The sequence below is a fragment of the Chlamydotis macqueenii genome, chromosome 5 (genome assembly GCF_036417535.1).
Source record: "Chlamydotis macqueenii isolate bChlMac1 chromosome 5, bChlMac1.mat, whole genome shotgun sequence".
NCBI classification, from domain to species: Eukaryota; Metazoa; Chordata; class Aves; order Otidiformes; family Otididae; genus Chlamydotis; species Chlamydotis macqueenii.
Window position 1 is genome coordinate 39,387,502 of NC_141560.1, and position 22,362 is coordinate 39,409,863.

A 22,362-nucleotide genomic window follows, 5' to 3' on the forward strand; every position below is an offset into this window, starting at 1 on the left:
GGATGAATTTTTTTTTTTTCCCTTGAAGGAAGGCTTGCAACATAGAAAAGCAGAAGTTTGGGTACATATGCAAAAAAAACTTTCTAGCTAAAGAATTGTATTTTTATTATAGTTGAGTTTTGAATTAGAGATAGCAGAAGATATGATTTATGGAGTGTGAAACTTGGAGATTACTAGAATTTTCAGTTTGACAGCTTCAAAGCTTTTGAAGACTGAATAAATTCTTCTCAACTGAGTGGAATTTTTCATTTTCTCTTGGATATTTCGACACTATAGTGATGTAGTTAATGCCTCTTTTAATGAATTTTATGGCCAGTGCATGTAAATCTATACAACTTCTGATTGTGAATCTTCCTTCTGTAGCAGATGTATGGTGTACATTTCTCGTGTGCTGTGAAGGGGGCTGGAGGCTTCTAGAAGTGGTGCTCCCAGCACTGAAATCTGCATGTGGGTATTCCTGGCTTAAACACTTCTTGTGGTAAAGGGTAGAGTAGTGGATTTTAAGCAATATGCCAGTTTATTGTGTAAGACTGGGGCAAAGGGATTTCATGTTTTGTCTGTTGGCAGATGTTAGTACCGGCCAATGGAAACCCATACAGTGGATCAGCGTGTGCAGATGCCGTTCAGTAACGGTGCTTCATGGCTTTTAGTTGGTCACTGTTAGTTCTCTGCTGCCTTGTTTGGGGTGTCTAATTTGTCTAGCTAATGTATTGTTGCTTACATTGTGTGTATTATCAGTTCATGAAAGTGCTGATGAAAGCCTTCGTATAAAGAGAAGTTGTCATTGTCCTTTGCCATGAGTCCTAGAATTTGGAAGACTAATATTTCTGATTGTCAGCAGGCTGCTGGATGACCTTGAGCAACTGTTTTATTTCTTTTGCCTTGATTTCCCTTTCTTTGTATTTGGTTTAATGATGTTTACCTTATCTGCAAAGCACTTTGAACCCTTATCAGTGGAAAGCTTCCTAACAGCGGCATATTCTCTATACTGCTTCCTCTGTTTTCTTGGACAAACAGCTTTAAAATTCCAAATACACAAGACAGTCAAGATGCTAGCCTAGTTTTTAATTTATTTTAACGTCAGTCAAATTGATTGAAATTGCATCTGAAAGAAGAAAGGGTGGCAAAATGGAAAAGGAGTGAGCTTTCAAATTGTGAATTTGCAAATTCTTTGCTGAATTTACCCTTTATCCTTTCTTCTCTGCTGTTTTCTTCCATAGACAGATTATTAGTTCTTTGGCAGGAGTAACTCCTCCTATGGTAGAAAATCCTGTCCTTCTCTTTTAGCTTAGCTGTGACAGAAAGCTAGGCTGAACAACAAGCAATAGGACAACTTTTCTGAAGAGAAAAACTAACTTCTAAAGGAGTAATGTTAGCAAAAAGAATGGGTCACTACTTCACATAAAGGGTGGGGAGGAAGTGGACTCTATTTGCATTTGTTGTTGATTTTCTCCATTTCAAACTTAAGTATTTGCATTCCTTACTTTGAAGTGCTTACTGTTGTCAGGAATAACTCCAAAGTTCACATTTTCATGGTTGTGCTCTGTAAATTCCGTGATGTTTTGCTTTGGTTAGTTCAGTACTGGACAAAAGCATTAGCTCATAGATGAGAAGCGCTTTCCAGTCAGCATTATCTTCTTGGTACGGATATTTCACTTGTTAGGATGTGCAGTTACAATCAAGGTAAGCATAAAGCCATTTGTACACTGGTACAGTCATACACTGTGTGGCTAGAAAAACTGACCTCAGTGTAAAACTGTGTAAGCCGTGGTGGCTGTAAATAATCAGGAAAGGCTGGTGCTTAATATGCTAAAATGATGTTGTGAACATCAGAAGAAGCCTTCTTAGGTGAAATGAAATTAAATGAAATTTTTTTCCATTACCCCTTTTGAGAAAAATATTAAGAATTACAGTAATTGGCTCCTGTTGACAGGGCAGCAAAGGAGTTAATTAATTAAATACAGTGTTACAAATTTTGATTGATACTGTGTAATTATGATGTCAAAGGTATTTGAATTTGTATCAGACTGTAAATCTGCATCAGACTTCTAGTTTACCCTTGATGAGAGGAAAAAACAACACACAAAATGAAAACTCAGTCACCCCTTCCAACTTGAGGTGAATATACCTTCATTCAAAAACTGAAGTATAATTCAGTTTCAACTTTCTTTTTCTATACTGCTATTTTACAAAAAGGTTTAAGAAGGTAAAAAGGTTCACTAATTCAGCTTTCTTCCTTAATAGCAACATATCTCTGAGAAATTTCTGAAGGTCTTACTGTCTGAAAAGCAAAAGGTAAATATTCTTTCTGAATTTTGGTAGCAGAAGCAGCAGAGAATTCCCTGACAGCCCTCTGTGCTTTTCTAGGGTTTTTTTTCTTTCGTAATAGCCTTAGTCTATCTGGAGATCTTAGAGCCTGACAGTAAAAGGCAGCCTTCCAAACTACCTTGAGCTGTTATAGTCTCACTAAGAAGAAATAAAACTCTTTTACCTAAAAGTGAAATTTATGGAATAAGAGATCAGATTATTCTGGCAATGACTTTTGAAGCGAATGTTCTTTACCTTGACAAGCCAAGCATGAAAGGATACGCTTTATTAGGAAGCAAATTCGGTGTGATTCACTTGTTGTGTAATATTTTCATGCATTTTTGGTTTATTAGAATTATATGTGTATTAGTATATAGAGAAGCTTTATTCATGGTTTCTGTATCGCCTTACTTTTCTTGCTTCTGTATTTTTTTACCATTTCATAGTTGTCATTTCGGATCCTTAGTTTTTCTGGAGGTTTCACTGCTGCTGAGTTTTATACTGCCCATTGATATTTCATTCTTTCCTGCCTTTCATACCCAGAATTTGTGCCTCACTGAGCTTCAGGAGCAGCTGTCTTGTGTTTTTTAAGACTAATTTTGGGAGCTTAGCTGTCTAAGCATGATGCTTTTGCTTGCCATATAGGTTTGTGCAAGTCAGCTGGCTTGGTGCTTTTCTTAAACCCTGTCTTACCTGTGCTTCTGATGTGTGTGAGTAATAGCCATTAGTGCTTCACAATCATATAGTTGAAAAGATCTATAAAAATGAATTTACTTTGTAGTAACGTTGTTACGAGTTTCTGGCTTTCAGTATCTTCAGTGACAGCATGCGTTTGGCTGGAGAGGAAACTTAAAGTCCTGTGAAAGCTTTGATTGGAGGTGGCTTTCCAGCAGTACTGCTCTGTCGGCTGTTCTCTGCTGTGGCCATGTACTGTGCCTGCAGGAATTCAGCCATCTGCTAGACGCAGGGCTTTGAAAATACCAGCTCGAACACTCAAGGGAATTGGGTGCTGAAGTCCCAATGAAGATCTCCTTGTGACTAAGGCTTGCAAAGTCAATTGCAGGCAGGTGTCCAGCACCTTGGGAGCAGCACCATCGTCTTCTCTTCCCTGCACTACATCATTTCATCTTTGCTGAAGCTCACTGTGAAACTTGTCCTGCCTGTTTTCATTCCTCTGGTAGTAATTACAGTAGTAATCAGCTAACACATGTATGTCAAAAACCTTTTGTTTTTATTATGAAGGGAAAGACAGACCTATTACAAATATTTTTATAGCTTTATGATGGCACGGGAACACTTTATGTAGACTTCTTTATTTAGAAATTATGATGCATATAGCTGATACCTTCCCGAAGAAAACCAAGAAGGATATCCTCCCAAGAAGGATATTTTCCACTGATGCTCATCCTTCCATCTTTTGAAAATCTCGATTAGTTAATGGGTTATCCTGAAAGGCCTGCTCGCTTCTCTTGGGAGACAAATGGATTGAAGGCTGCACAGGCTAGGGAGGAAGATGTTTAAGTGTCTATGGGAAAGAAACACCTGAATTTCTTGTAGCTATTTTTAAAGCAGTTTTGAATACTGGTAGATTCTGCTGAGGTTAAATGCTAGTTATTCTTAGTATTTCTGGACAACGTTCTCTTTCTCTCTTTTTATTTTTATTTTTTTTTTTTTTTTTTGAAAAAGGCTTTGGCTACAATTTCAGCACTTCCTAACATTACTAATTGTATAAGGCTTCTAAAGCTTAGAGGTGGTGTTCTGCAGGTGACATGCTGCTCCATGAGAACAGCTTTTGCTGTGCTATGGCAGAGAAGTGGGGGAAGCGAAGCATTCCTTGGGTAGGTGGTGGATTCTGAAATCAAGGGAATGAATCTGCAGGGATTCCTCATCTTGCTTTATATTGACATCTGGAACATAACAAACAATCCTTTAAATTCTCTTCAAGTAATACATTTTAGTTCTTCCAAGGGTGATGTAAGAAAATAGCCTTTTTCAGTAGAACCAAGTTCTTTCTTCCCTCTCCCCTTACGCCTACACCAGTGTTTTTTCAGCTCTGCAAGTGTGTTTTTTCTCACTCTCTCTGCTGTGTAGGCGGCCTTCCCAATCACAATTGAGCTTCACAGGCAATCTTTTCTTTAAAAAAAAAGTTATCTTTACTCAGTGCGTCTGTAATTTAACACCAAAGAAAATAGAGAATTCTGGGTTAGAATTATGATGCATCTTAGTAATGCTAGAATAGGTGAAAATTTTGCACTAAAGAAAATAAGGAAAATTTTTCTTGACCAGAAGGCCACCTCCTGTGGAACCTATTTATTTACCTGCTGCCTAGATGACTTGCCAAAATGTCAGTAGCAGTCACAGGAAGGTAGGCTTTAAACCTTTTACTTGCTTCATTAAACCGAGTTATAATTGAACTTTTCTACTCCAAAATTAGAATGTGATTCTACTTGAATGAGACAGGCTTAGTTTGGTAATATGAAAGTGAAAATGCAGTTCTTCCTGGAATGTTGTGTTACTTTAAAATTGAGTTTTGTTCTCCCTACCTTTTGGAAACTGCTTTTCTGCAGCTCTTTTTGTGACACTTCTCATTTTTACAAGGTCTTAATTTCACACATTCTTCTGTAAATAAGCCTAAACCGAGCTTGCAATAAAAAAAAAAAACCCAGAACAAAACCCTGAAAGCTCTGTTATTAATTGCTTAAAGGAAAACAGTCATAGTTACTTTCTTGAGCTCTGTTGATAATGCGATCTGGCACTTCATTTAAAGACTCTTAGTTGATGCTAATGTTCTTGCCACCAAGTATTCAAACTTTATTCTACTCTGTCTAGAACTAACTGTTGGGAGTGTAGCAATGGGCGACTTAAAATTATTTGCTTATCAGCCTATCAGGTTTCAGAGATCATGATAATAAAATAGACGGTACTTGTACCGTTGTTTTACGTGCAGCTTAAGCCGGCCTTGCAGCTGAAAGCAGTGATCCTTGTCTGCTTATCCCCTCCTGTGCCTTCTCTGCCTTGTGTTGGCACGAGGGCTTATGTAGCCATGCAGTGAACTAGATTGGGGAGAACAAGGTTGGAGAAATGATGTAGGTCTTCTCCTCCAGTCTCCTGATTTAGAGTTGGATTTTAATCTTTCTCTTCAATAAGATTCACTGTATATCTCCTAATGCGTGAGCTTGGTGGGAGTAGGGAAAGGCAAAAATTCAGCGGTGGTGCATGCTCTACCTCCAGTTTGTGCCTTTGCGGAGTTCTTGGGACTGCAGCTTAGATCTCCATGGTTACATCTGTTCGCCAGTCTAATTTTAGAGGGCTCCTGTCATCTGCAGATGTAAATCTTTTGTATCAATAGACAGAGATCAGATGTTAAGGCTAATGCTGAAACTTGACTTCTTGGCGGACTGCATTTGGTGACTTTAAATTCATGCCTGTTCTCCCTTGTGTTTGACACGTGTGATAGGCTTTATGTTGAGTAGTGAGGAGGAAAGTTGGCTGCAGCACTGCTAAATGTCCCATTTCTTTCAGGTGTAACCAAATGTTTATTGACTCTCCAAATGCTAGGCAGAATGTGTTCTGGAAGAAAATAACTTAGTTCAGAGAAAGGGTAATAAAAGAAAAATGGGGATTGTTACAGTGAGAAACTCATCCAGACTGTCTGAGATGAGGATGTTTAGCTGCAAAAACGTAATAGGTTCGCTTATAAGTCGTCTTTGCTTCTGTTGTCTTACAAGCACAATTTCCACAATACCCTTTGCCTTTTAAAAAGATTTCACTTGTTCATTTTCCACTCAAATTTTGTTCATACACGTGGTCTTTCTGCTTCTAGATTTCACTGTGCTGTGATTTATCTGAAGCTGGTTGTGGCAGCCACTGGGAGTTTTTGTTGAAGCTGCACATGCACCTGCCTTCTCAGGAATTTGGCCAGGTAAGAGTGCATGCTCCACTCCCTGTACTGTCTGACAGTTACCCTTTGGAGTAGTGCTAGCTGCTGCAAAATCAATGTTGGCTTTGTGACTGCTGATAGCACGTAGTGTTTCATGCAGCATAGAGGAGGGGTGGTCTCCAGCAGAATGGTTTGCCCGGGTAGGCTGGCTGCTGCCGAGTGCCAGACTGTATCCCAGTCTGTTGCTGAATGCATCCTGTATATGCGAGAGCTTTTTTTAGGGAGGAGATGCAAGGGTAATAGATAGCTACTCCCTCCCCCCTTTTCTACTAGGTGTTTGTAGAAGTGTTTGTCAAAGCAGGTTGGACTCTTTTCAGGCTGTGACAGAATGCCTGGTTTTGTCACATTTTCTAAAACACTATAGTTCTCATAGGTGGTTTCTTTTAATCTACTTGTGAAACTACACTTGTGTTGTAAGGAAGAAAGGGTTGATTATTCTGAATGTGCCTGATTCTTGAAGAGGAATGACTTCTAGTGCATGATCTATCCTTTCACAGAGAAATACAGTATGTTCTTTGGGAGTTTGTGAAAAGATAAAAGGGATGCTGCAAGCATGAGATGCTGCAGTTCTGCCCACATAGCCTTACCCTCTGCCTTGTATCAAAAATGCAAATCCTTTGTGGGTGTGTAATGACCTGGTTCAAGAAGGTCGGAAAATTGTAGTGTGTGGTTTTTGGGGGGAGGAGGAATGGGGACCAGTGGTGTTGGTTTTGCAAAGATGTTTGTTTTCAGGCAAATCAGCTTCCTACATTAACTCAACATGTTGCACAAGCCATGGTGCTGCCTGAAGGGAGGTGACCAGAATACTTGGTAGGGGCTGCAGGGAGAGAGCAGCATTGAGTTCTGAACTTACATCAGTTTAAGCTGATTTGCAACCGGACAGTAAAATCACAGCCCCCTCCACTGAACAGATCATTAAAGATCTTTATATTAACAAATTTTGGAAGCTATGGGTGTAGGATATGCAAAGGAAGTCCAGTCTGGAAACGACAAGCAGTGTAGTAATCATTGCTATACTAAAGAAGAAACTCTCTTGTAACATCAGTTTGTCAGTCTGTAGGATGTCTAGAGAAACAAATAGGTTTCTTACTTGAGAGAATCTGCCCTCTGCAGTTGTTCTGGATGATGTTGTTGTATTGAAAGTGTCAATTTAAATCTGTTCTTCTGAAATACTGTCAGCAAAGCTGCCTTTTTGTTGGCAGAGCACTAGTTAGCCTCTGAGGTTTGATTTATTGTAGCAACAAAATCTTTCCTTCAGAGGACATATATATATTGGAAACAAATATGTTTGTTCATGGATCTAGAGGAGGCCTTGGAAAAGGCTGTTTTAATTATTTTATCTTTCCCTTTGAATTATCTTGCCTTTTCACTTGACACCATCTTTAGTGTTGAGTTGGACATGCAATCATTATTGTGATTTCTCTTTGATATGTAGTGCTCAAAGTTACAGACAGAGGAGATGATATTGTGTCCATCTCTTTCCCACCACACCATACAAAAGTTTGTTTTGTTTTGAAGTTTGCGATCCTAAGAGACACATTTTGATCCCAAACACTGTGTAATGGGGCATGGACAGTGAAAAAGGTCTGTCTTGAGTGATGAAGTAAAAGCAGTCTCTTAGCTATTAATTTAACTTACTAGTGGAAAGTAAGTGAACAGTTTTTCCCCCTGCTATGTTTAGATTCCACAGTTTGCGTTTTTTTTTTGCATATTTTCCTTAAACAATGTCTAAGTAATTAAATTAATTTTTACCAGTGATGGTTTCACCATTTTATACCACTGAAATACTTACTGAAGATGGTAAGTTATTTTTTTTATTATACATATGCATATTTTGTTCACTAATGGAAATTGTTTCCCAGTGGAATTTTTTAAAAAAATCATTAAATTCCAGCTCATAACAAATCTATTTATACAAAGTTGTATTTAAAACTTAATTTGTTTCACTAATAACAGTTCTGGTTGTTTATGAACTCATAAGCTCGTAGACCCAGTCTTGTTTACTGAAATTGGTGAACAAATTTTAAAGTTGGGAATTAAACATTTTAATAAAGCATATCCGTGTTAACATGTAACTTTTTTTTTTAGAAATAGTAACATGCTCCAATAAAGCTGATTTTTGCTTATGTTTCAAATATGGAATCTAATTGGATTTGTAAGTATATTTAGGTGCAAGACATTCAACAGCATAAAATTAGTTTTATTAGATTCCTCACATTCTTCTGTTAATATGAACAGAATAAAACTTGTAAAATCATGCGTAGAACTTAACCTGAAGCTACTTATTTCTCCTTGACCTGCACTCAGGGGAGGAAAGAGGAAGGGATGGTCACTGTGCCTGAGTGGCTGATGTTGACCTTAAGTTATATTTTGTAGGATAATGTTTAAAGCTGCTGATTTTATCAGTGCTTTTCGTTTCCTGTTGTCAAGTTGAAGCCCTGGGCTTCATTTATCTTTCACTGGTAATAAGGCCTGGTTGTGTGAGGTGAGGTTGAGATGGGAAACATTTTCCTCGGTGGTCCTTGCTCTTTCACAGGGATGTATTTAAGAGTACATAGTGCTGTGTTCCCTGCAATGGGAGATGGCAGCTGTATGGGTACTGTTTCTCTGAATGGCCAAGAGGAGATGTACAGAGTTGTGTTCCTTTCTTACATTTTGCAGGTTTTTGGCTTTTTTTCTTTTTCAAAAATTTCCCCAAGGTTTAGTTGGTGATTATACAAAGGATTTCTGTTGTTAGAATTGTGTAGGTCTGTACTTCAAGCTGTTTCCCTGAGGAGCCTGAAGAAAGTTAGGAAAAGCCCCTGCAATTAGTCCTTACAGTGTTGGCCTCCTTAAATGTTGCTTGGGGAGTGTATGTATGTATTTTGTGTGCATGCATGTGTGTGTACTTGTGCACACATGCACCTGAGAGACAAAAGGAACAAGAGTATTAAATACTCTCACTGATTGATGCATGTGTGTTCCCAAGTTAGTGATTGCCTTCGTTATATTTTTGTACTGTGGGTATTACAATGATAACTACAGTTATTATCTTAAAATGGAAAAGAAATAGGAAGTACTTAGTGGTTTTTTACCTTCTTTTATGTTAAAAACAGTGTTGTGAATTACCAGAAGTTGGCATGTGATAGCTAGGAGATTCAATGTTCTGTAGAACTGGAGAATTGCAATTGGACTGTTCAGCAAAACTGGATAATGATTCTTAATAGCTAAATATGTCTGTTAGGATAGGAAATGGGCGTTCATGAGAAAAGTCTCACCTGCATTTCGTTGTGTATGAGACTGAAATAATCGTATATTCAGAAACTAAGTGTATATGAGTGGGTGAAAAGAGAAGCCCGGATCCATTAATTTTTGGCTACCCATAAGTTGGCAAGGGTTTTATGCTTTGATCGCTGTTTTCTTAGTCCAGAATCACTGAAGACTTAGTGGTATGGATTGTAATGATCCACACTCTGTTATGGGCACCTGTTGACTAGGCAGGGCAAGATTGAGGTTACATATGCTATGCAAACTTCCCAATTTCAAAATGGTCGGCACACCCAAGTTAGCTTTAATCTGGCTAGGCTGGATTAAAAAATATTGCAGGGATTTAACCGCATGGATTTTAACATAGCCTGTTTGAGGCTGTCAAGGAGTCTGGGTGCTTAATCACTGTAATCCTGTGCCCAGGAAATGGAATACATTTTTAAAAACTCATATTATTGACTTCTGTAGCTTGCATAAATGTGGAGAGCTAGAGCTGTTGGTAGATTAAAAAATATATATATATTATTCTGTGTATGAATTTTTTCCTAGTTTTACCTTTAAAATGTGGAATGTAGTATAACTTAAAACTAGTAACTATATATTTAGTACTATGTATGATTACAAATGTACACTGTAACAAACAGGGTGTTTTCTGTAGTTGGTTTTGTGGGACTGGTGAAGAACGAGCAACCTTGGTATTTCAAGGCTCAGCTTGCGTGTTACTAAAGTACAACGTGCTGTGTTTCTTAAACTTCAGTAGAAACAGATTTCTGCAGTTAAAATATTTTTCATTTTTCAAGTTAGTAATAAGAATTGGCAATTAAATCTGAGACACGGAACAGAAGTGGAGTCTGTGAAGCAGGGAAGAAAAGTAAGTTCATGGACTGAATTAAGAAAAACAAACCTCAAAACCAAACCAACAAACAAAAAACTCCCCTAATAAACAACACCACTACCCCCTCAAAAAAACCCACCCATCAAACCCCCCCAGATGAAGGGAACATAGAGTAGCATAATTGGAATTGGGAACTGTGAACTTCATTCCTGTTCTGCCACTTACTATTAGTGTTATTTTTCTGCTTTATTTTTATTTCTGGGAATTTGGAAATGAGCGATTCTTAAATTATTCCGTCTATCTGAAAACAAAAGCAGCCTCATTTCTAGCTTGAATTTATTCAGGTGTGGTTTCCAGTCACTGATGGTTCTTTCATATCTCTGGTGAAAGATTAAATTCCTTCATTCTCTTCTCTCTGTGTTCTTCCTATAGGCATTTTAATATTTTTTTTTCTGCTGGTTTTTCAGTATCCTTCTTGAACTGTAAAATCAAGAACTAATTGCAGTCTCTCTGTGCCAAATGAAGTAGCATAACTGCTTTATTCTCTTATTTGATATTCTTGTTAAACGTTCGTGGATTGCATAAGATCAGGAACAACTAGGTATTGCAAGCTTTCTGTTGTGTACACAGACTCAAGGAAGCAACTGGTAAATTGGAGTAAAGCACAAAGCTGTCGCCTGTGAAGATCAGAGTTCATACTTTCCATTAGAGATCAGAGATCAGCTTACTTTGAAGGCTGATTGTATTTGCTACTTATGTGTAATGCAAGACCACAACTTTGCGCCATTTGATGAGAGATAAAGATCAGTGTCTAGCAGGCAGTATGATGGTAGCTGTACAGATCCCATCACTGTAAGGCGTTAGTCATGTCTTTTTATGTATATAGCATAGCGTACCTGTATATACACATCATAATGTGAATGGTGCTGTAGAGCTTTCACATTAGTAGTAATAAATAAGAGTATTTCCTGTTAATTGTAATTTGTATAGGTTTTTTAGCATGTTGGTCTCTTTAGTCTTATGTCTTCTATATGTTGTTAGATTAATTTGTCATCAGTTGCTAGTTAATTCTGTAATTTCCATTTATGAAGGCGTGGTGCTAAGATAGGGTTCTTCAGTACTGTGAAGCTTTGCTATTTATTGATCTTTATACCACTAGTATTTAATTTCACTGAGTCTTTTTTAACTTATTAATCACATTTTTTAAAACAAAAGGAAGCTTATAGTTTGCAGAAGTGGCAAACAATTTTCTAACTTGTTAGGGTAGTTGAAAACTCAGCTTTGGCTTTATGTATGGTATTTTTACGGAAGTAAGCAGAATGGTTTAACTTGTGTTTGAGCTGCTAGCTTTCCCATTCCTGAACATCTCCAATAAGAATAGAAGACAAAGGAGCGAGATTTCTCATTAAATCTCATTAAGGTTTTTTTTTTTCATGTATGTATCTTAGAAATCATAGAAGAGGATAATTTTCTCTAAACTGTGAAGTCCAGGGTGGCAAAGTCTTTTAATTTTATCCAACCAATTTTTCAACTTTAAGTTGGGATGTGATGTGGTAGATTTTTTTTATTGCTGTTGAGTGTTTTGTGTATGTGCAGACCTTCCCAGACTATGTGAGAGGATGGTCCTGTCCTTCATCTACATCAGTGTCCTTTCATGTGTGAGGCTGAGTGTCTCGATGTGTCAGCCGCTCTAGGCTGCATCTAGAGCTGTGCTGGCCTGGCCAGTACTCAGTTCCTCCACTCCATATGCACACAAAATAAAGGCAAGAAACCTATTTCCTCATCTGTGGTTTTTTTTTTTTTTTTTGCGCCAACCTGTTTACTTGGTCCTGCTTCTGCTTTGGGTAGCTGTGATGCAAAAGAAACACTGGAGAACAGCATCATCTTTTTCTTTCTTTTTTTTTTTTTAAACTAGCTTTGTCAGTATTGGTGTAGAGTGGCTCCTGAAGACCTTGATTTCTTTGTGTGACAGTCACACCATAGGGGAAGAGCCACTGCTGTTCTTGCTTCTCGTGCTGCTGTGCTGTTGGTAATGTGTTTGTAAAGCCCATAGCCCGGAGGTGCTGTAAGTGTGTGTGTGTATGTGTAGTAGTACAATATGATTTTTCAGAATATGAGGAAGCACTGAATAATCATTGTTTAAGCTCCAGTCTAACTTTAATACTATTTTTTCCTTTGTGCTCTTTCTTCTTTTGTTTTCTTGCTCTGTTATTTTTTCTTTATTTTCTTACTGCTTTTAGACATTTATTTTTTCAGCATAACTTTATTTTTTTATTCCTCTCTTCCTTCCTTCTAGCACCCATGCTAGAGCTCTTTGTAGAGGCTAGCTGAGGAGAAAGGTTGAAGCTGAGAACCAGCGCACTCTTCCTTCCTTGAGAAGGGGTAACTGCCGCTATAGCCTCTTGTCTCTGGGAACGGTTGGCTGTTGGGAGGAGGTTGTTTGGAAAGAGGATGAGCTGCAAAACGACTGGGGTGCAAGCGCCTTTCCAGCTGAGATTAATCTGGAATCAGAAGCTTGTAACATTCTTTAAACATTTGCATGTTCGGCTGTGAGGGAGTGAAGGGGGACAGGTGTGTGTTTTTTGCAAATCTTTGCTCGTAGTGTCTGTCCTTGACTATAAAAGGGAAGCGGAGGTGGGTTTGGTAAGACTGAAAACTTGAGAGGAAAGAGCAGGTAAAGGCAGCAGCTATTTAATATTTTTGCTGTGGAATTAAGTTGTGGGCCAAGCGCTCGCTTGGATTATTCTGCAAAACAGTCTAATTTCTTCATTAGTACAGGCTAATCAGGGTTTTTTAGCTTTGCTTTTTCTAAAATGGCTTGGATGTAAAAAGGAATGTTGAGGCTTGCGACTGTATGACATACTGGAAAGGTATTCAAAAGAGCTGGTTAAATGTTTGGACAAGTTATATGTGTTTTGTCATACATGAAAATCTTAACTGTTGTCTTTCATCCAGAAATCCAATATTACAGTTAGCTTACTGTATTTGATCAGGTCAAAGCTCCCTCTAGCCTACTGGTGCTGCCCCTGACAGAGCACAGCAGCAGATGCAAATGGAGGGATATAGGTGTGTTGTGGTTTTGCCCTGGTCACCACACAGTTTCTCACTCACCCTCCCTCTCCCCAGCGGGATGGGGGAGAGAATTGGGAAGAAAGGAGAACTTAGGGGTTGACATGAAGACAGTTGACTAGAATAGAAAGGAAAATTACAATAACAAAATATAAGAATACTAAAATATACAAAATGGACAACGTACGATTTCTCACCACCCAGTGTCCCAGTGACAGATACAGCCTGTCCCAAGCAGCAAGCAAAGGAGTGAGAGGAAGAAATCTATTTTCCCCCTCCTGGCCAGCTCCCACTTCTACACTGAGCATGACATTTATGGCATGGAATACTCCTTGGCCAGTTTGGGTCAGTTATTCTGGCTGTATCCCTCCCAGCTTCCTACATGTTAGTGAGACCTGGAAAGCTGGACAGTGTTCTTGGTCTCTTTAATAACAACTCATAATGTCAGGGTGTTTATCAACATTCTTCACATCCAGAATCCAAAAGACATCAGCTACTGAGAGGAAAATTAACTTCATCCCTGCCAAAACCAGGACAATAGGACAGGTTTGTAGCCGTAGGTTTACTTCTAGCTCCTGACTTCTACTTCCCGACTTCTAGCTCGGGACTTCCTGAATCAGGAAATCTAGTACTCTTTTGCTCTTCGTGTCTTCCTCCTGTCCTTTCTAATTCTGCAGTAGCTTTTTTTTTTTAATTGGAAAGAATAGAATGGCATTTGGTACTGAAGGTAGAAATTTTATACAGTGGTGTGACAAAGGACCAGTGTTCTCTTAAGAATAACTGCTACTGCTGTATGTGGGTGAGTGGTGGTGTTGTGGGCTTTTTTTTTTTTTGTGTTGGAGTAGAAATTGATCAGTATCCTTGTAGTTTTCAGTCTAGTGAATTCTGCAAGTAATTGAGAAATGCTGGGTAGTATTGGTAATGGATCTACTTATCATATTTGATTATCTGTTTGGTACAGCCACCTAACAGTGCATGCTTCAGAGCTGTGAATCATTGCAGCATGTAAAATTTTCCAGGGTTTGGGCCCCTGTTTTCATGGTTAGGGCTTAAAACTTTCCTATGTTTACCCCAGATGAATAATGCTGGCTAAAAAGATGATCAGAGGGCTGGAGCACCTCTCCTATGAGGACAGGCGGAGAGAGCTGGGTTTGTTCGCCCTGGAGAAGAGGAGGCTCCAGAGAGACCTTGCTGCAGCCTTTCAGTACTTAAGGGGGGCTTACAGGAAAGACAGAGGGACTTTTTAGTAGGGCCTGTAGTGATAGTACAAGGAGTAATGGTTTTAAACTGCAAGAGGGTAAATTTAGACTAGACATAAGGAAGAAACTTTTTACAGTAAAAGGGTAGTGAAGCAGCAGAAGAGGTTGCCCAGAGTGGTGGTGGATGCCCCATCCTTGGAAACATTCAAGGCCAGGTTGGATGAGGCTCTGAGCAACCTGATCTGGTTGGAGATGTCCCTGCTTCTTGCATGGGGGTTGGACCAGATGACCTTTGAAGGTCCCTTCCAACCCTAACCATTCTATGACATGTCCAAGGCACGCCTACTGCCTTTTATTACCTGTTTTTACTGTTAATTCATGTTCACCAAATACTATGGCTATTCATTTTTCCAGGATAGCTGTGCAGTTACCTACCTTCAGTCCACACAATGAACAAAGTGGTCTTGGTGCTCTAAGGTCACTTCTGGAATTGTTTGTCTGCAGAGCAAAGAGGATTATGGCTGACCTTCTAATGGTTTATGTAATCAGGATTTAAGCTGTTTTCTAATTTTGCCTATTAAATGAAAGTGGAGATTTAGCCTTAGTTGAGTGAATTCTAAAGCAAATCAATGTAAAAAATCTTTTGAGACCCTTAGAGCTTTACCATGCATATGGGAAACAGCAAGACTGTATTAATGCATACTGTGAGATTCTAGTAGGGAAGGTGTCAGCAAATATCAGACGAAATTTTGAGGTGCCACAAAAGCTGCTTAGTTTTTTATAACCAGAGGACTACAGGTACTGGTTTTGTTTTGTCCTGACAGACTTTTTTTTTTTTTTTTGCCATAGTGGAATTATGGCAAAAATATGAGGAGTTTCTTCTTTGTCCTGTGGTAAGCCATAGAGAACTGCTACCTTTCTCTTCCCTTTTTCAAATAGAACCGACCTTTGAGTTTGGTGCTGCAGCTTTTAGCCTTATAGAGACTGCTGCCTGCTATGTCCTCTCAACTCCAAATACTACTTGCTTAAAAACCAATTTTATTCTGTGTTAATACCTATGCAGTGATTATGCTCCAGTTCTAAATTGACTGGTGAGGCGTTGAAATATTACCTTGTGCTTGGCCTTCAGATTGCCTGTGCAGCTCAAAACCATCTTAATTATGGCCAATATGAATTAAAAAATAGCCTTCTCTCATGTTTTTTAGTTTAGCTCCTGTGCCTAGGCATAAAATACAGTTTTCATCTTTTTCTTATTTAATCTGTATTTGCTTGCTTTTTTACAGTTTAACTTTGTGACTTACAGTATTAGTTTATTTTTAGCACGAGTGCACCAGACCTGCAATTTCAGATCTAGTGTTCTTTAAAGAACAGCGTTTGTACAGTAAGTACTTTTGACAAGGAACTGCAGAACTATATTGAAATGTTTTTAGTAGTAAGTATATTGAAATGTTTTTAGTAGTAAGTATTATAAAAAATTGGAAACAGCTATGTCAAAATGGTTTTGTACTTTGTGGTAGAGGATCATATGTTGAGTACATTTGGTTTCTTTTCAATTTTATAGTACCAAAATGTAAAATATATTAAAGCGTAGAGGGCACAGAGATGTTACGTTGTATCTTGTGTTCCTAAAATATTATAATTCGAATTACACAAGAAGGTGATGTTTGGAGAAGTCTTGTTCCTGGATTAAGTAGCTGATAAGCTCAGGTATATCTCCAATTCCATCCTCCTACTCGCCTTTTTTTTTCTTTTTTTTTTTTTTCCTTCCCCCCCTGCTCAGAAGTAGGGGAATCACCTAGCATTTAAAAATAATGATGAGAACACTGGAGGTAATGTACTGTTAGATAAGCTTAAGGTTGTTTATTTAAAGTGTTTGTTCTAGATTTTGAGTCTGGAGTTTTTATTGCTGTGGTTCAATTTTTTTTCTTTTTTTTTTTCTTTTTTCTCCTGAATCAACTATTTCATTTTTTTAAATTCAAAATAACAGAATTCCTTTTGTCAAGGCAGTGTCTTTTAAAGGGAGGGAAGTGAGGAAAAAAGAGCATCTATTTTAACCACAAAAAAATGATTGCAGAGGTCTGTTTTACGAGGTGCTGCTTAGAAAGCAACATGGCAGGAGTCATGTTTTGTGGTGGTGATATCTTCTCAGTGTTGGTTACAGTGCAGTAGTGAGGAGGTGCCAGTTTTTGTGAAAATCCTTACTGCTCTTAGTACTTTCTTTGCTGATGCAGTTTAGCTACTGCCAGGCACTGCTTGCCCTTTCAGTCTTTGCTTTGCAGAGTGATAAGTGTTGCACACTGTCTCATTGTTTTACAGTAACTCTTCACACATTCTTGCGTTTTCCATGTGGGTCTTCCTCATGAAAGTGCTATGCTGACTTCTGTGCATCTCTAGTTCAACTCTTACAGCCATTAAACAATATGAGAAAGTAATTCTGTAAAATGTTGTGTTTGTGGTTTTTTTTTTTACTGGAAAACAGTTGATTTTATGCATAAAAACATATCTGTGTTCTATTGTATATTCAGAATGAATGTCCAGTATGTGTTGTTTAACTTTGTAAATATAGATAATTCAAATGGGAAGAAAAAATAATTGGAAGATGCTTCCTTTTGTAGCTTCAGGTTTCAGGAGTACATTGTCACAAAGGTGAACAGATAAAACATGCTTTGATTTGTTCTCTTATTTGATTGAGATTTTTTTTTTATAGGAAAAGTTAAAAACAAAAAAAAACCCCCTAATTTCTGTGCTAGACAGAAATATTCTTTCTTTTGTGTACTGTTTTTTAAACCCGCTTTATTAATGGCTTTCCTAACAGCTTTTGAACCTGGTGATTCCTGTCAGTTTGATGGATAGATACAAATCTCAATGATATTAAGTTCCCAATAGTTAGTGCAGAGTGGTAGCTTGATAGGAGAGAAATCCAATGTATTGCCCTGATGGGGAGTGCAGTGTGAGCAGTTCTCAGGGAATGGACCTAAAAGCATTGAATTGTGGAGATGGAAGACGCTTTGGAGCTTAGGTATGATTTAAGAGGAAACTGAGTTTTCTAGGCTTTTTTAGTCCTGATAGACTCACTTTTATTTCCCTATTTTTACTTTTACCCCATATTCACCGAATAATTTGTCCCTGCTTGTAATCTAGCATTGCTCTAGTATAGCTGTACAATTAGTATTTTTTAGTGGCGAACATGCATCTGGATGATCTTGGAGATGCTTTTGTTATATAGGATACTCTTTAATGACAGATAAAGCTCCCTCAAATTTTGGGGACACGAGTCAGATTCAATGTTTATTTGAAGAAAAACACATACAAAGAAATTGCAAATTGTGTTGAAGATGCCGAGGCTATGGATTTCTCAGGTAGTAGAGAAATTTAGAGAATATTTAAACAAATAGAGGTGGAGAAGGCATATAACTATGTGTTATGCAGACCTGGTGCTTTTTAAGCAAAGGCAACAGTTTTACGTGTCTTTAACAGTAACATTCTGTTGTGAGTTTACATGAATCAAAGAAGACCCTGAGTGTAAGACAGTGCTGTAAATTCCTTTGTTAGTCAGGGAAGGTGTTTGGTATTATCAACAATCTTCCTAGGTCCCTCTTACTACTGTGAGAGCTTCTGCAGTGTTTTAGTGCATGAGTTATACTGCTAAGAATGTACAGGGTAACGATAGAGCTGTTGCAGGCAAGAACAGGAGAAACCTCAGCATCGTTTACCTTTATCATAACAGTGCGATTGATATAAGATGTAACCCACAGGCCAATATTTTGTGCTTTTCATATAAACCAAATAGTCCTTTCTTGTCTTTGGACAGGTGCAGACATCTAAATTCGGTAATAAACTAACTTTTATTTGTCAGAATTTGTATATTTGTCTATTCTGACAAATAACTTAAAAAAAGAAGCTTAACTACCCCATCTTCATCCCCAAAACAAAAAGCAAACCCCAGTCCAAGGGAGTAAATTATTGATACTTTGAGGCCTCTGGTTAATTTTTCAAGACTGAAATATCTTACAATGGCTTCGGATTTTTTTTTTTTGGACTTCAATAGATGTTTAGATAGCTGTTTATTCTCTAATATGATTTTTTTTTTCCTTTTTCTTTTCTTTGTGTTCTGTGGTTAAGAGAGTGGATTCTTAAAGATTTACCTGATATTTAGAAAAACTGTTGTTTAAAAATGGAAATGTTGAACCAGGAGCTGTGAGCTTTGAATTATGCTGCTGACTTTGCCAGAGATTAATATTAATAATGCTACTGTCTCTTTTAATCATTGATCGCTCTGAATAAAGTGGTGTTGTGGTTTTTTTTGGTGGTGGTTTTTTTTTTTTGTAGAGGCACTGAGACTTCACAAGTTTCTTTGTCATACTTGAGAGCTGGTGGTTGTGAAGACTTGTTGGTGAATAAGGTTGATGTGGCAATATCTAAGAGCTCACCATTGGTTGTTCAGACACCAGGTTCTCAATAAGAAAATGTAGGAGATGCGTACTTAGAGAAATCTTCTCTGACTGAAAATACTGTGTTAGAGAGATCAGCCTTCTGTAGGGCAGTGGTAACACTATCACTATTCCTTATTTTCCATAGCACCTACCTCCCTTCAGCTGTAATGGTGCCGCCCTGTTGGTAACTTTCTTCTACCATGCTGTTTTATGTTTTCCAAATTATTTGCCAGATTCCCAATGTTTTCTCTGTTTATGTGGATGTAAGGAGAAAAAACTATTAAGAAGCCTTGTTTTTAAACCTTTACAAAATCTGTTGTACGCACCAAATGGATAATTCGGATGTTTTGACTTCTGTTTCTGAAAATGGGTGCTAGTATATGTGAAAACACTACATTCTATCCATAGTAGCAGAGAAATAGCACTTTTTTTTTTGTACTTAAGGCAGCGATTTCCTTCTTGCCTCTTACAGTACTGCAGGTCTTCCTGTCAGTGGAGGAGTTCTGCATTCCTTCTCATGCATGCACGTCTGTTGGACCCAGACTTCTTGGCCTACTTTCATAGATGATTTAGAACAGTCCTGGAGATGTAATCAACGTCTCATTCTGTCCTTCAGCAAATATTTTTGCATGATATATAAGGAGTCTTGGGTTTTCAAACTGCTTTTTTATGTTACTCTGGCTTTCAGATCTCTGAACTAGCAAATAAGCATACATATTTTTAAAGGGATAGGGGAATGCTGTCTGTTTCTAGTTTTGTGGCCATTATAAGAGCGTGTTTGCTGCTTTGTTTTGATCTACCAGTTCATAGAAACTAACTTGTGTATGTGAATACCTTACTATTAATAAATTTCTGGCAGAAAGGAATGTTCATGAAGGAGTTGATGTGGTGGTGGTATAAAATCTAAATGAATTCTTTAAAAGGCTTAAAGGTGGTGTAATACTTTGGTATGTGCTTCTGACAGTTCAGCTCTGATAGATGCTCCGCGTCTGTCTGTACTGATGTAAATACATGTTGGGATTTGGTGAAGTATGAGTTGGAATATTATTGCTGTTTCACAGCAAAGCTAAAAAATATAATCAGAGCTAAAATATATGCATAATCAGAGCTAACATAAATGTGTGCATACACAACTATAAGTCTAAATTGTTTATATTAAAGGTGTAAACACAGCCTTTGACATCAGCTAGTGTCAGAAGGTGACTGCTTTCTAAAAGGAAAAACCCTCACATTGAAACTTGGTTTAAAATTTTGACTGCTTGAAGATGAATTGCCAAATGTGAAAAAGCAGTAGAATTGATATAGATATTCGCATTAGTGTCATTTATGTAACTTGGTAACTGCACTGATTGATTCTGTTTCAAGTATTTTGTATTAGTTCTACAAGGAGTCCAAGAAAAGAAGAGACTGAAGTTGGAAGGAATTTTCTTATTTGAGGAGGGAGATGAAGGGGAAGGGAAATCTGTGCATGTGCGTTGTCACTTAAAATAAGTCACAAAAAAGAATGTCTACACTGATTTACACAAAGACCACTTTTTATATTTTTTTTTCCTTCATTTATTGTAAACACCTCTTGGAAAACCAAATATACCTAACTGTATTAAGAAAATGAAGTGTTGTTTTCAGTTGCTGTCCAGCTGTTTTCAGTACCATGAGAACCAGGTTCTGGGGATCTGTTCCTTAGAATACATAAGAATGCTCTATGTGGTATTTCAAAGGTAGGACAATGGTATTGAGTAGACTTGAATTACTTAATTTAGCTTCTTGTACTCAGCAGTCTTAACAGCTTCCAGAATGATATTTCCCTTTCTGGAACAACAGGTTTGACTCTTATTTAGTCTGTGATACAATACAGCTCCCCAAGTTTTCTGCTTTATTACTCCCTTGATGGCTACTTCTATGTGTGTGTTAGTGTTACTTTAATTATCTCTTTCAGACTTATTGCATTTGTTTTTTCTTTCACCTGCATGTTCATTTATCCAGGTAGCTTTAGAATCTCTGATTTCCCAAGCTTACCTGGATTCAGGATAGTCTCCTCCATATTCCTTGCAGCTCCTGCCCACCGGTTTGGTGGCATTTGTGGATTCTTCAAGGGGGCTTCTGTTTGGTCACCCAAATTATTAATGAAAATACTAAGCAAAACTTGCTGCAGATAAAGTTCTAGCTGGACTGACCTGAAATGCCTTCCATTTTTTGTACTGCGTCACTGCTTTAGTTCTCTGAAAGCAATTTTTCCAGTAGTTATGCTTATCTACACTGGTTATTTTGGATCTGTGGTCTCCAGGATGTGTTGAACACTGTCAGAAGTGCTATTTACATAAACTAAACCTGCTGCTTCACTAAGGCATTTCCCGAGGGAGAATATTATGTTGGTTTGATGTGGCTTCCTGACTGTAATTTATCTTTCTCCTCTAACTTAAATTGATTTTTACCCCTCTTATTTTTTCACCAGCAATATATCCAGATCTTTCTAAGGAACAGAATTAGCTATTTGTCTTACCACCTAAGTGTTTTCTTACTTCTTCACTATTGTTAAAGGACATGTACCCTGTTTCATATTGCTCTGGGATCTCTGCTGTGCTTTACTAGTTCTCAAAGCAAACCAATAATAGTTTAGGAATTACTGCGACTAGTTATTTATGTACTCTAGTACATATTGTTGTAAGTAGGTGGACTAAACTGGGTGTTAATTTTTCTAATTCAAAGATCAGTTGGTTTTTTTTGTTGTTGTTTTCTTAAAGGAGAATGTATTTCGAGTGTTACTTTTGCTGACGTTCTTGGCTGCTTCCTCGTGGAGCCCTAGAGTATCATGGAATCATAGAATGGTTAGAGTTGGAAGGGACCTTTAAAGGTCGTCTGGTCCAAGCCCCCTGCAAGGAGCAGGGACATCTCCAATGAGATCAGGTTGCTCAGAGCTTCATCCAACCTGGCCTTGAATGTTTCCAGGGATGGGGCATCCACCACCTCTCTGGGCAACCTGTGCCACTGTTCCACCACCCTTACTGTAAAAAAACTTTTTTCCTTATATCCGTCTGAATCTGCCTCCCTCTATTTTAAAACCATGACCCCTCCTCCTATCACAACAGGCCCTGCTGAAGAGTTTTTCCCCGTCTTTCCTGTAGGCCCCTTTTAGGTACTGGAAGGCTGCTATAAGGTCTCCTCTGAGCCTTCTCTTTTCCAGGCTGAACTTTGGGGTCCCTAATTATCTAATCAGATTCTAAAATTGGCTACTGATGCTATGTGCCACCATGGGCTTAGCCTTCTCTCTTACCTAGGCTTTGATGGCCTGGGTAAGATCCAGAATCAATGTGGGCTGTCTGAGCCAGCATGCTA

General features: G+C 38.1%; 1 protein-coding gene across 2 annotated transcripts in view; it reads left to right on the forward strand.

The window, feature by feature from the left end:
• The first annotated feature begins 6,129 nt into the window (after positions 1-6,129).
• SIPA1L1 (signal induced proliferation associated 1 like 1) overlaps positions 6,130-22,362 on the forward strand; it is a 161,404-nt gene continuing 145,171 nt past the window's right edge. For both annotated transcript variants that reach the window (XM_086748948.1, XM_086748949.1), the window contains exon 1: positions 6,130-6,229. The gene's annotated coding sequence lies outside the window, so the exon portion shown is untranslated. The remainder of the gene's footprint in view (positions 6,230-22,362) is intronic.